This window comes from Ctenopharyngodon idella, chromosome 4, assembly GCF_019924925.1.
Source record: "Ctenopharyngodon idella isolate HZGC_01 chromosome 4, HZGC01, whole genome shotgun sequence".
In the NCBI taxonomy this organism is placed as follows: domain Eukaryota; kingdom Metazoa; phylum Chordata; class Actinopteri; order Cypriniformes; family Xenocyprididae; genus Ctenopharyngodon; species Ctenopharyngodon idella.
This window is the reverse complement of record NC_067223.1, coordinates 13,460,486-13,474,074: the sequence shown is the minus strand read 5'-3', so window position 1 is coordinate 13,474,074 and position 13,589 is coordinate 13,460,486. Positions and strand designations below refer to the sequence as shown.

The following is a 13,589-nucleotide window of genomic DNA, read 5'->3' as shown; positions in this document are numbered from 1 at the left end:
GGATGGAAGCCCCACTCACACTCCCACCACTGTGAATGAGCTAACACTGGCCTCTGGAAGTAATATAATGAACTTATTTGAGGAGATAATACCTTTTGAATCTCACATTACCACTGGTCCTGCCCAGTTCTGAATTTCCCATTCTCCCTTGACTCAATGCTCCCTCAGCTCCACCATGGCTTGTCATCCCACCAGCTCCACCAGGCTCCCTCATCCACCCATCTCCACCTTGGTCAGACATCACCCTGGTTCCACCACAGGATTCCTGGCTGCTGGTTGCACCTCTGCCCTCCATCCCTTCGGCTCCATCGGGCTCCGCCTTCCCTCCAGTGCCACCGTTGTCCTCGGTTATACTGGCTCCACTGTGGTCTTCCAGATCCCTGCCTCTGCCTCAGTCCCATGAGCCCACAGTTCCGCCTTGGCCCTCCGGACCTGCAGTGTCACCCTGGCTAGGTGTCTCCTCGGCTCTGTCTGGGTCTCCACCGCGGATGGCTTTGTCGCAGGAGAAAGCATCCCTGGTTCCATCGCTCAGGCCTCCACCATGCCTCCTCCCTCCTGTAACATTGTGTTCTGGGTCCTGGCTCCTCCCTGGCCCCTCCCTCCACTCCCCCCTGGACTGTTTTCAGCTCTCTTTTGTTCCACGTCCTCCTCCAGAGCCCTCGCCCTCCCTCCTCAGTTGGACTTGTACGACGCGAGGACGCATCTTTCCAGAGGGGGGCATACTGTCAGGAGTGTGCTTTGTTTCATTGTGTTTGTTCCTGTCTTGATCTAGTTTCAAGTCTGTGTCATTTTCATTCAGTTCATCTGTTATTTGTCAATTGATCCTTCGCAAAGTTACTTAGTTAGTGTTGCTTTGTCCGACAAGCCATGGCGCTCTTACGCAACATATCATGTTCTCACAGAGTGAAAAATACATTGCGGAGCAAAGACAACACTGACAACACGCCAACAGACAAGACAAAGCAGGTTACTTTTAGTATGAAATAAAGTCTCAGCTTTCAAATTGTCATTTTTAAAGAAATTCAAACAAATACCGTTTTGTGACTCTTTAATATGTCATGACAGATCGTCATGTAGCATCTCAGTTCAAGCGGTACGTGAGCCGATCATCTCTTCCTACTAGTAATAAACATGAATAAACATTAGAAGGTATGTTGTTTCAACCGCAGAAAGACATCAATACACACAATTTTTTAAGTTCAAGTCCACCGACGTTAATCTATTAACTCTCTTGTCTGGTTTGTTGGACAAAATGGCGGATTCAGCATCATGACTGGTCAGATTGCCTGTAAATCAAACTCCGGGCAAAGAGTGAATTAGCTCATTAGTTCCTCGTTTGGTCTTGGGTATATATACTGTTTTGTTCAGTTCTTTGTTCTGTCTTGTCTATGTTAGTGGATGTGTTTGCCTTTTCTCCTCTGCTTCTCCTGTGTGAATTTATTAAAGACTGTGATTCAGAATTCTCCTTTGTCGTAAGCTCATTTATAGCAGCCATCTGTGACACTACCTTGACTAAGGTACACTAAAATCTAAAACATTGCAATGTTAAAGCAAAAATAATCATAAATATTGGAACATAATTTTATAGTATATTATATATATATATATATATATATATATATATATATATATATATATTTGTGAGTATTTTTTATTCTAGCATAGTAAAACAGCTTTCCTTGCATTTGAATTTACAATTACCTATATTTATATGTATAGGTTGCGTGTGAGTCAACACTTCAAGCACAACTCCCCTGAGGAGAACATAAATTGGTTTCATACTGAGAGCATTGAAAGTGCTCTTAATGGACAGAGAGTCACTCACAATGAGGAGGACAGTCCCTTTAAAACCATGTCACACAACACACACTTTCAAACCTTTCGAAATACGGTGAGGTTGTCTGAGTAATACTATTCCATCTATTCAATTTCCCAACAAATAAGATTAAGTTCGAACAGTTTCAGTTCTTCCTAATTGACTGAATCAATAATCAGCCAAGTGACTCCTGATGTATAATTGTGCCTGTGGGGGAAACAGCTATTGTAGGATTTGAATTCAAAACATTATTAGTCCATTATGAAGATCTTTAAGAGTTATAGATCATTCATCAACCAGTATATTCCAGAGTTTCCATACACAAAGACAAAACACACACAAAAGAAACTGACTGCACCGCACACCCAGAACCTACAAAAGACCTTATCAGAGCCCTAAACACTGTTCTCAAACACCATCTGGGAATACTGCCAGTGATAAGTGTGTTTATGAAATATGATCATACAGTATGTGCTACAAACTCTATTATATGGTGCACTTGTGATGAGATGAAGTGCACCACTTCTTTATTAAAGACACTTTCCATGAATAGGCAACAAAAGCTGCTTTGTGGAGTCAACCTCAGGAGGTCAAACTAAATATAGCCAATTTACTTTCTTTGTTTTCCATTTTGTGTTTCATTTTTGCAACCATGTTACCAAAATATGAGAGATGTCCAAATACAGTTTAAAACTCTGGGAGAAAATTTACACAAAATTTCAAAATAAAATAAAATAAAATAAAATAAAATAAAATAAAAAACGGTAACTGGTGCATGAATTATTATTTAAAAATGTCTTTTTTTTTTCTTCTATAATTTAAATTGTTGGCTACAGTCAAGAAAGTAAAAATTAATAGTTTTTTTTTTTTTGCAATTTCTGCAACCCTGTTATCAAAATATGAGAGACGTCTAAATACAGTTTAAAACTCTGGTAGAAAATATACAAAAAAAAAAAAAATACAGAATCAGTAAACATTAAATAATTAAAATAATAATTCAATAATTAATTAAACATAAAAAAATAAAATAATTAAATAATAAGAAACAATAATAAAAATAATAAAATAAAATAAAATAAACAGCAAATTGGGTAACTCAATTGTCGTTCAATTGCTGGCTACAGTCAAGAAGGTAAAAACTAATAGTTTTATCTAACATATACAAAACAGAGACATGGGATTTGTTTTACTGCTTTAAAAAAGGTCACTAAAGTGTACCATATTCATGGAAAGTGCGAGAACACATTACACAAAAAAGGAGTCAGAAAAAAGCCTTCTTTGATCTATCGCTATGTCACATTTCCATCGACAGACGTTTTTGATTCCGGGAATAGTTCCAGCCTCAAACCTACAATTTCAATTTCAGAGGGAAAGAGATAGGGAGAGAGAAAGGGTTGGGGAAAGAGAGGGTAAAAGAGAAATTGGCAAAGAGATACTTATGCATTTTACAATGAACAAATCTGCACCCATTCCATTCCATTACTGACTGTCACAAAGCATTCTGCCATAAAAAAGGGTAATAAATAAATGGTGTTGTTAAAATGAAAGTCCTCCGGCGTGTTGTTCTCTGATCAGATTCATTCATCTGAACAGGCAGCATAAACAGACTTATTATGAAACGCACACACACTCCACATGCTTCGGCTCAACAAGATGAAGAGAGGAAGGGAGAGATTGTGAAATGTGCAGTGAGTGTAAAGGCTTGGCTTTAATTATGTATTAGCTTTCATTTATGAACGATGGACAGTCCAACACAAAATACTAAAGATTATAGCAGGAAGGTTAAGAACTTCAAACAGGTATCAAGTAAAGGAATAGTTCACCATCTAAGTATTTTAAAACTGTGACTTGTGCACTATAATTCTTCTGAAAAACTCTTGACCTGCCACTTATAAAACACAGCAGCATCAACATCCCTGAAAAGTTTCTGTTCTACAGAAGAAAGAAAGACTTAGCGGTTTGAAATGACATGAATATGAGTAAATGATGACAGAATTTCCATTTTCAGGTGAAATATCACTTAAATCCTTTAGGAAAATAGCAGCTTCTGAGATATGCAAAATGAAACTCACGAAGCAACTCTGGTGAAGTGTTTCGCTAAATGTCTTTGTGCCACTCAGCCAAGTACTGCTGATAAGAAAACCTCAAAAACAAGAAGTTGTGAAAAAACAGAGAACAAGTGTGTGTGTGAGCGTGTGTGTGTGTGTGTGTGCGCGTTCTGGTTATTATGAAAACTGGTATGCCTTTATTGGCCTTTTCCTCTTAGATCCCTGGTGAATTACACTCAAATGTTCTGAGTCACAGTGAACCCTTTATTTACAGGTTCAGCAATCTTGTCGGTCTCTCAAAATGTCTTGTAAAAGTGTGCTTTACTATTTTGCCACACAATAAAAAATAAAAAAGGTAATCGTGACTTTTTATCTCACAATTCTTACTTTTTATAGAGTCAGAATTGTGAGTTATAAACTCAATATTGCAAGAAAGAAAGTCAGAATTGTGAGATATAAACTCGAAATTTTTCGCACAATTCAGAGGTTATATCTAACAATTCTAACTTTACTTCTTTTTTTCCTCAGAATTGTGAGATATAAGCTCACAATTGTAAGTTATAAAGTCCAAATTGTGAGAATCACAATTACCTATTTCATTTTTTATTCTGTGATAGAAACAAACTTCTATACTTTACAGAAAAAAAGAGTAGTATGAAAGGAAAAATAACCAAAACAAAATAGAAAAGATGATAAAGGTGATGATAAAACTTTTGTCTAAGTAGATGGCATATTTCATTTCATGTGAACTGAAAAAAGGCTATTACAGATGAATCTACAGTCTGAACCATGTTACTTGGGTAAATCATTTTAAAGGGACAGTTCATCCAAAAAATTTAAATTCTGTCATTAATTGCAAACCTGTAAGACACAAATGAAGATCTTTTTGATAAAATCTGAGAGCTTTCTGTCCCTCGATTGACAGCCTACGCAACTACCACTTTCAAGCCTCAGAAAGGTAGTAAAGACATCGTTAAAGTAATCCATGTGACTCCAGTAGTCTAAACTAAATTTACGAAGTGATGCGAGTGCTCTGTTAGCGCAAAAAAACATAATTTACCACTTTATTTACAAAATATTAATCTCCAACGCACGTTCATGAGAGCACCATAACGCATACATGTTGTGTTGACAACATAAAATTGAGGTTAAACCACTGGAGTCACATGGATTACTTTAATTACGTCCCTTTCTGGAGCTTGAAAGTGGTAATTGCGTAAGCTGTCAATGGAGGGACAGAAATCTCTCAGATTTCATTAAAAATATCTTCATTTGTGTTCCGAAGATGAACGAATGTCTTACAGGTTTGGAACGACATGAGGGTGAGTAATTAATGACAGAAATTTCATTTTTTGGGTGAACTAACCCTTTAAAATGATTTACCCAAGTACATCCCACAAGACCTTGTTTTTGTTAGAATTTAATTAAATGTGGCCATAACCAGACCTCAGGTCAAATATTCTTTGTTTTAGAGTTTTGTTTGCATCATAAAGTGCATCAGAATTCTCTCAGCTAACACTGCAGCTGCAAAACTGCTTATTTGCTATGCAAATCGCTCAGAGCAAACACTTCTCCTGTGACCGCAGGGTTCAGCAACATTTGCTTACCTACTTCCGCAGAAACAAAACCACATTAAGCCTCAAAAATGAGGCACATGCTCAAGTTAATATTCTGTAATGTTTGTGGATAACAGGTGAAACCACTTTATGATGGACTGTGCAAAGCTTTGGTAATAAAAATGTGATTATAAAACCAACATAGCCTAAAAAAATACATTATTCATAACATTGCTTCTAGATTGAGACTTTAATGATGAAAACAACATAATTTTCTCTCTCAAGCCCTCAGGCGTCTATGGTTAGGAATTAGAGGTCTCTGACCATCACTTCATCCATCATAAGCTGTTGGTCTCACAGGACAGAATGACACAAAACAGACGGACCTGACAGAGAAAAACTATATATATATATATCAACTTACAGCTGGTAGCTCACATAACTCACTGGGAATTAGCAGGTCATGATACAGAAAGTTTTGGAATGGGTTGAGATGTGAACGGACGGGATGACGCATGATGAATCAAGTGAAGAATAACCAGCTTCATCAAAGTTTGTTGAGCAGGCTACAGGTTATAAAGCAAATAAGATTTGCTATTCAATATTTCCATGAATAGCAACTTAAAGGGGACCTATTATGGCCCTTTTACAAGATGTAATATAAGTCTCTGGTGTCCCCAGAATGTGTCTGTGAAGTTTTAGCTCAAAATACCCCACAGATCATTTATTATAGCTTCTTAAATTTGCCCCTATTTGGGAGTGAGCAAAAACACGCCTTTTTTGTGTGTGTCCCATTAAATGCAAATGAGCTGCTGCTCCCGGCCCACTTTCCAGAAGAGGGCGGTGCTTTAACAGCTCACGCTTCGGTTGCTCAACAACAACAAAGCTGGAGAATCTCACGCAGCCAAAATGAGGATTGTCAGTAACGGTGTTCAGCCTTACATTATTCAAACCGGAGTCGGACACTGATGGAGAGACTCAGGAAGAAGTTACAACTTTTAGAATTCATCTGGACATTTCTGAATGGTTAGTGGATAAATGTATGTAGTTGCTGTGGAGTTGATTCAACTCATCGACTAGCATGTGCCGTCATGTTAATCTTTTGTGCAAATCCAGCTCTGAATTGACCCTCGTTAGTCCGGTGTAAAATGACGGCATGGCAAAAACTCTTCCTCTTCTCTAAAGCAGCCCAACATGGCCTCACCCCCTTTGTTGTGTTTTTGGTGGCAGGGTTTATGTAAATTTTAGTGTTAGCGATGTCACCAACTAGGGAAGAAGCTTGTTGTAGTCCCTACCAGCCATTTGTTGTAGTCATTAAAAAGTGATTTCTAAAAGAAAATATCTCCCTTTGCATTGAACCTTCAGCGTCATATGCTCTAACAGAAACATTACACACTAACTAAAGTTAAAAAAGTGAAATCATAATCAACCACCCCTTTAAATTTTTAACTTTCAGAAGAACTGGAATATAGCGCATAAGTCATATAGACTATTTTATGATTCATTCATGGTGCTTTTATTTCATTTTAGGAGTTTGACAGACCCCATCCCCATTCACTTCCGCTGGAAAAAATGAGGTTGAACATTCTTCAAAATAACTCCTATTGGGTCTCACATAAGAAAGAAACAGGTTTGGAATTAAAGACAAGAAGAGTATTATGGAAGAACTATTCCTTTAAGAAACTTCCAAACATTCCCACAACTTACACTTTCTTGTCTATATTCTACTTGCCTTCTCCTTTTTAATGAGGTAGATATGCCGATCTTCAAACACCCTGAGCTTTAATGAAATTGAACATTTTTCTTTACATCTATTTCAGAGCAATCACGACCTACGGGGAAAACACCAAAGACATCCTTCAAAAGTGGCTCTTTGGCCCCAGAATCAATCACCCTACAAGCTCTCTGTCTCACTTTCTTCAATAAATGAATGATGAAGAGAGAGAGAGATAGCAAGGATCTCCTGGTATCTGGCCTCAGAATCCATAATGTCTCTCCAACAATTACATCTACAAATCTTTAGATAGCAAACTATGATGTTCAGCAGAACTTACAAAAGCCAGTTTTTCTGTCCACCCACACTGGTAGAAGGATGCACATGTTTTTGTACTGTAGACGTCTGACCTGCTGTGACGCGGTCATTCACATGATTGAAATTTCTAAATGATTAGGGTCTCATACTCATGTTCTCATGAATAATATAATCAGAAGTTTCTATTTATATTCATATGAAACAGTTATGAGAACACAGATATCCTGTATAAAACTTGATTTTTACATTTTCTGAAGGAAATGTGAGTGGTTCTTTCCTGTGCAAAACGATAATAGTGTGTTCTCGTGGATGCTAACGTGTTGCTTTTGAAAAGATTTTGAAGCCCAAAAAAACACATCCATCCATCAAGTAATCTATACGGCTCCAGGGGGTTAATAAAGGCCTTCTGAAGTGAAGCGATTTCGTTTTGTATAAATATCCATATTTATAACTTTATAGACTATAATCACTAGCTTATAGTCTAGAAAAACCCAACGCTTTGCTTCAGAAGGAATTTATTAACCCCCTGGAGTCGTATGGATTACTTTTATGATGGATGGATGTGCTTTTTGGGCTTCAAAATCTCAGTTACTATTCACTCCCATTATAAAGCTTGGAAGAAGAATATAACTCCAACTGTGTTTGACCAAAAGAAGAAAGTCATATACACCTAGGATGGCTTGAGTGTGAGTAAAATATGGGATAATTTTCATTTTTGGGTGAACTATCCCTTTAAAAGGCTTACATACACATATGCTCACACTGATTGCACCCCCCCAAAAAAAAGCCAGTTTTTGACATATGATTGCTTTTCTGTGATCATTAATCCTTGTAGGCTCATGTACCCAAACAAATGCTTCACATCTGTCACTGTTAAAGTACAAAAACTATGGCATTAACCCTAAATTTTAACCAACCTCAGAAGAAGGGTAATTTCTATAGCCTGCAGCTTTATGCATATAAATTGGACATTAAAAACATTACGAAACTGTGAAAGGGGATGGAAATTAAAATTCTTGTTTGTTTACTCTCTCGCACAGATCTCTTTCCTTTCTTTCACATATGCATGTTTCTCTCTCTGACATGGTTTCAATACAATGACCCGCAAATGGGCTTGTGCCGACTTCACAGCTGCTGTTTTGTGGGAAGACACTGTAACAAGGTTAGAGGATATGTGGGCTGAGAGATACAGACAGAGATGAGGGACGTATGATCTTCAGATCTATTCTTGCTTGAAGATTGCCCTCATGTTCTCTAATAAGGAGACACATTACTTTTAATCTGCTGGTGCATGCTGTAGTGCTGCCCACATTTTCCCTATTCAACACTTCATCTGCTAATAATTAATCCCTGAACAACTATAAACTTTCATCTGAATATCCTATACAGTGAACAAATTGTTTAAATGACTAATGCAATTTGTGTACACGACCATAACCCTGCTTGCCACAGATATAATGATCTGCGCAGTCCAATCCCACCAGTGACATTACCAACTTTACAGATAAATAGCCTCAGCCTCAGACTGCCCACGGTTGTTTCACTGACCACCTGATGCACAAAATGGCAAGAACTTGCATCCCCCACTCCAATCGGATTGGTGTTTGTCAGGCAGGCTGAGATTGCGAGCAGCTACCGTCGGATCATCTGGCAGGAATGAGAAGTAAAGTTGTGTGTCATCATCAGCATAGCAGTGATAGGAAAAGCCATGTTTCTGAATGACAGATCCTAGTGATGACATGTATGGAGAAGAGAAGTGGTCCAAGCACTGAGCCCTGAGGTACACCAGTAGCCAGATGTTGCGATTTAGACACCTCCCTCCTCCAAGTCACCCTGAAGGACCTACCAGAGAGGTAAGACTTGAAACACTGTAGTGCAGTTCCTGAGATGCCCTTTGCCATATGGGTTGACAGGAGTATCTTGTGGTTAACTGTGTCAAAAACAGCAGACAGATCCAGCAAAATGAGTACTGATGAAGAAAAAAACATTCTTAAAGGGTTAGTTCACTCAAAAATGAAATTTCTGTCATAAATTACTCACCATCATGTTGTTCCAAGACCATAAGACCTTTGTTCATCTTTGGAACACAAATTAAGATATTTTTGATAAAATCCGATGGCTCAGTGAGGCCTCCATTGCCAGCAAGATCATTTCAATGCCCAAAAAGCTACTAAAGACACATTTAAAACAGTTCATGTGACTACAGTGGTTCAACCTTAATGTTATGAAGCGACGAGAATACTTTTTGTGCGCCAAAAAAAAAACAAAATAACGACTTTATTCGACAATATCTAGTGACTGATGATTTCAAAACACTGCTTCATGAAGCTTTACGAATCTTTTGTTTTGAATCAGCGTGTATCAACGCCCCCCAGTGGTGAACCATTGAAATTTAGAAACACTTATGACGTAACGAAGCCTCGTTTACTGAAATAACGTGACTTTGGCAGTTTGATACACGCTACGAACCACTGATTTAAAACAAAAGATTCGTAAAGCTTCGAAGCTTCATGAAGCAGTGTTTTGAAATCATCAGTCACTAGATATTGTCGAATAAAGTCGTTATTTTGTTTTTTTGGTGCACAAAAAGTATTCTTGTCGCTTCATAACATTAAGGTTGAACCACTGTAGTCACATGAACTGTTTTAAATATGTCTTTAGTAGCTTTCTGGGCATCTGAAAGTGTTAATTATCTTGCTGGCAACGGAGGCCTCACTGAGCCATCGGATTTTATCAAAAATATCTTAATTTGTGTTCTGAACATGAATGAAGGTCTTACAGGTGTGGAACGACACAAGGGTGAGTAATTAATGTAATTAAACTAACCCTTTAAGGTTGTTAGGTTTTAAAATATGATATTTTGCAACTAATTCAATGAAATTCAGACATTTTTAAGTGTGACTCAAGCATCCAAAACCTCTTTGTTTTTGGACACAGTATATTAATTTTGTATATTTCATTGTTTCTTACTTTCATCTATTCTAGTCTGTACTCCTCTGAACAATCTTTGAACTTTCTATTACAGCATGTTATATTTAGTATCTAATTCAAGGAAATTCAGATATTTTTAAGTGTGACTCAAGTGTCCAAATACTTTTTGCATTTGGACATTGTATATTAATTCTGTATATTTCACTATTTCTTACGTTCATCTCTATTCTAGCCTGTATATCAACAATCCTTGAACGTTCTATTACAACAAATTTTAGATCTATTTTAATGACATTCAGACATTTTAAATGTGACTCAAGTGTCCAAAAGTCTCCAGATACTTACTGTATACAGAGAAGTTATTCACACAGAACATGTTTTTCCATTCCACTGCACTACTTTTTCATTGTTCTTCAATGTAAACACATGCTAGACAGTCGTCTTTAAATGTTACGCTTGCATCTTTTGCAGCATCTCGAGCTTTTAACAGCAAATGTGTTCTGTGTGAACCGGCCTTAATTCTGTATATTTTACGATATCTTTTTTCTCTATAGGCTGTATTCCCTCTGAACAATCTTTGAACTTTCTATTACAGCATTTCTCATGTTACTTCCTTGTTAAGATTGCTTTGGATAAAAGCATCACCTATATTGAAGAAATGTAAATGTGCCTCTTTAAGGGTGAACCCTAAGCACAAACCAGTGGTGATTGCAGTCAATGTATGCGTCATGCAGAATTATCGATTACATCTGTCTATAATGAAGGTTCATCAGGGAGAGCATCTGAGACAGACAAGCAGTTACTCCCACACGACTTCAATCCCTGTCCTATCTGGAAACACCCTAAATCGTCGTCTGAGTGTCACAATTTGTACTGCCGCCAAGTGCTCAGGACACTTACCCCAGGCCATAAAACAGCAGAAACCTTTCAGTCAATCCATGTTCAAAGTAAAAACCACTCTGGAGTAATTTAGCATTGCTTTCGACTGCCCTATTTTTCCAACACACCTCCACAGCAGTGATCTGCAGAAAAAGAGGACAAGAATTATTTCAGAACATCTTCTTAGCAATGATTATAAAATAACCCATGAAATGGCTTGACGAATGTTTTCTTTCCTATTGAAACAGTACGTTTTGGACAGTAAGTATCGAATAGGCTTTTTTGAAACATAATTTGCTACTTGCAAGTCAGTTGCAGGTTTTACATGTGAAATTTATTATGACTTTCTAGATGAGTAAATACCAAACCAATTTATTTTTCAGTGTATCTGCTAGCCCTGTCTGAAAGATGTTCAAGCAAACATCTTTCATAATTGTAAGCATAAATAGCAGTGTGAATCATGGGTAATTGAGGCACCTGCTCCTCATTAACTGCACTCAGACTTTAGCTGGAAATATTCTGACATCACTGTCATAATAAGACTTATGCTGCATTAGAAATCGGATACTTCCCAACTATATAGTATATATACAGTATGGCAAAAGAGTATGTATGTCCGATGAAGAACAGTAGGCGAAAAGTTCCTGGATGACATATTACTTCTGAAGGGTGCATTCGCTGGACACTTTACTATCCCATGAGGCCACGGGTTTTTAAAGGGTTAGTTCACCCAAAAATGAAAATTCTGTCATTAATTACTCACCCTCGCCGATATTTTTGATTAAATCCGATGGCTCAGTGAGTCCTGCATAGCCAGCAATGAAATTTCCTCTCTCAAGATCCATTAATGTACTAAAAACATATTTAAATCAGTTCATGTGAGTACAGTGGTTCAATATTAATATTATAAAGCGACGAGAATATTTTTGGTGCGCCAAAAAAAACAAAATAACGACTTATATAGTGATGGCCGATTTCAAAACACTGCGTCAGGAAGCTTCGGAGCGTTATGAATCTTTTGTGTCGAATCATGATTCGGATCGCGTGTCAAACCGCCAAACTGCTGAAATCACGTGACTTTGGCGCTCCGAACTGCTGATTCGACACAAAAGAATCACAACTCTCCGAAGCTTCATGATGCAGTGTTTTGAAATCGGCCATCACTATATAAGTCGTTTTTTTTTTGTTTTTTTTTTGGTGCACAAAAAATATTCTCGTTGCTTTATAATATGAATATTGAACCACTGTACTCACATGAACTGATTTAAATGTTTTTAGTACATTAATGGATCTTGAGAGAGGAAATGTCATTGCTGGTTATGGAGGCCTCACCGAGCCATTGGAATTCAACAGAAATATCTTAATTTGTGTTCCGAAGATTAACGAAGGTCTTACGGGTGTGGAACGGCATGAGGGTGAGTAATTAATGACATTATTTTCATTTTTAGGTGAACTAACCCTTTAACCCTGATGTGTCATGTAAATTTACAATAATTAACTGGCAATTGTAGCTGTAACCCTGCACTCAAAAAAATGAACCTTCACTGTTGTTAGTTTCACTCAAACCATCCTTGTTCACGTTACTTAAGAACTCATGTAACTATACATGAACTTAATTTAACTGAGTTGTTTCTATGTAAATATATGACTTTGTATTATAATGTGGTATTACATTAATTATATTGTAATTACAGCAAATGTATTGTAATTATACAGTGTTATGGTGTGATTATAAATAAAAAAAAAAGGATAATATACAATTCTTTATGTGGGGTTACAGCAAAAATGCTGTTTGAACTGTAATTCATTATTACAATTTCAAAAATGACAGTGTATAGTAAATCAGCAAATCAGTATCATTTTTGGTAAATGTATAATTACTCCACTGCTTCCATTTCAGCATGGGTAATGTACATAAAATTAGACACCAGTCTGCGGCCTCAATTAAGAAAAAATGCTATTTTAACTTAATCAAGCTGATGACGTACGCCGAACATACTAATCATTGATGTCAATGTGACGTTAATAAGACATCAATTTGACGTCTGACATTGATTAGATGTAAATTGAATGTCAAACATATTGGCCTACATATACGTTAAACCAATTTCAGTGTAGGATTAACTTTCTATTTTTACCAATTACCGCTGGAAGAAAAACTGCCGTCCAAACTGAATTTAAAATGATGTTATACAGCATTGATCAAGTCTTGACTAATATTTGACGTCCAACTGATATCAAGGTGCCCTCTGGGAAGCATTGTGTACAAACCTTTGTTCACATTTCTGGTTTTCAGTGACCACATCTGGCTTATGAAAACCGGTGGT

The 13,589-nt window shown here is 37.1% G+C and overlaps 1 long non-coding RNA gene across 1 annotated transcript; it reads right to left on the bottom strand.

Moving 5' to 3' along the window:
* Positions 1 to 8,453: 8,453 nt before the first annotated feature.
* LOC127511033 (uncharacterized) lies at positions 8,454 to 12,410 on the bottom strand. Its single transcript, XR_007929820.1, has 4 exons — positions 12,026 to 12,410; positions 11,284 to 11,405; positions 9,299 to 9,382; positions 8,454 to 9,099 (listed from the first exon to the last, which is right to left on the bottom strand). It is a non-coding gene; the product is annotated as an uncharacterized LOC127511033 (long non-coding RNA).
* Positions 12,411 to 13,589: the final 1,179 nt, after the last annotated feature.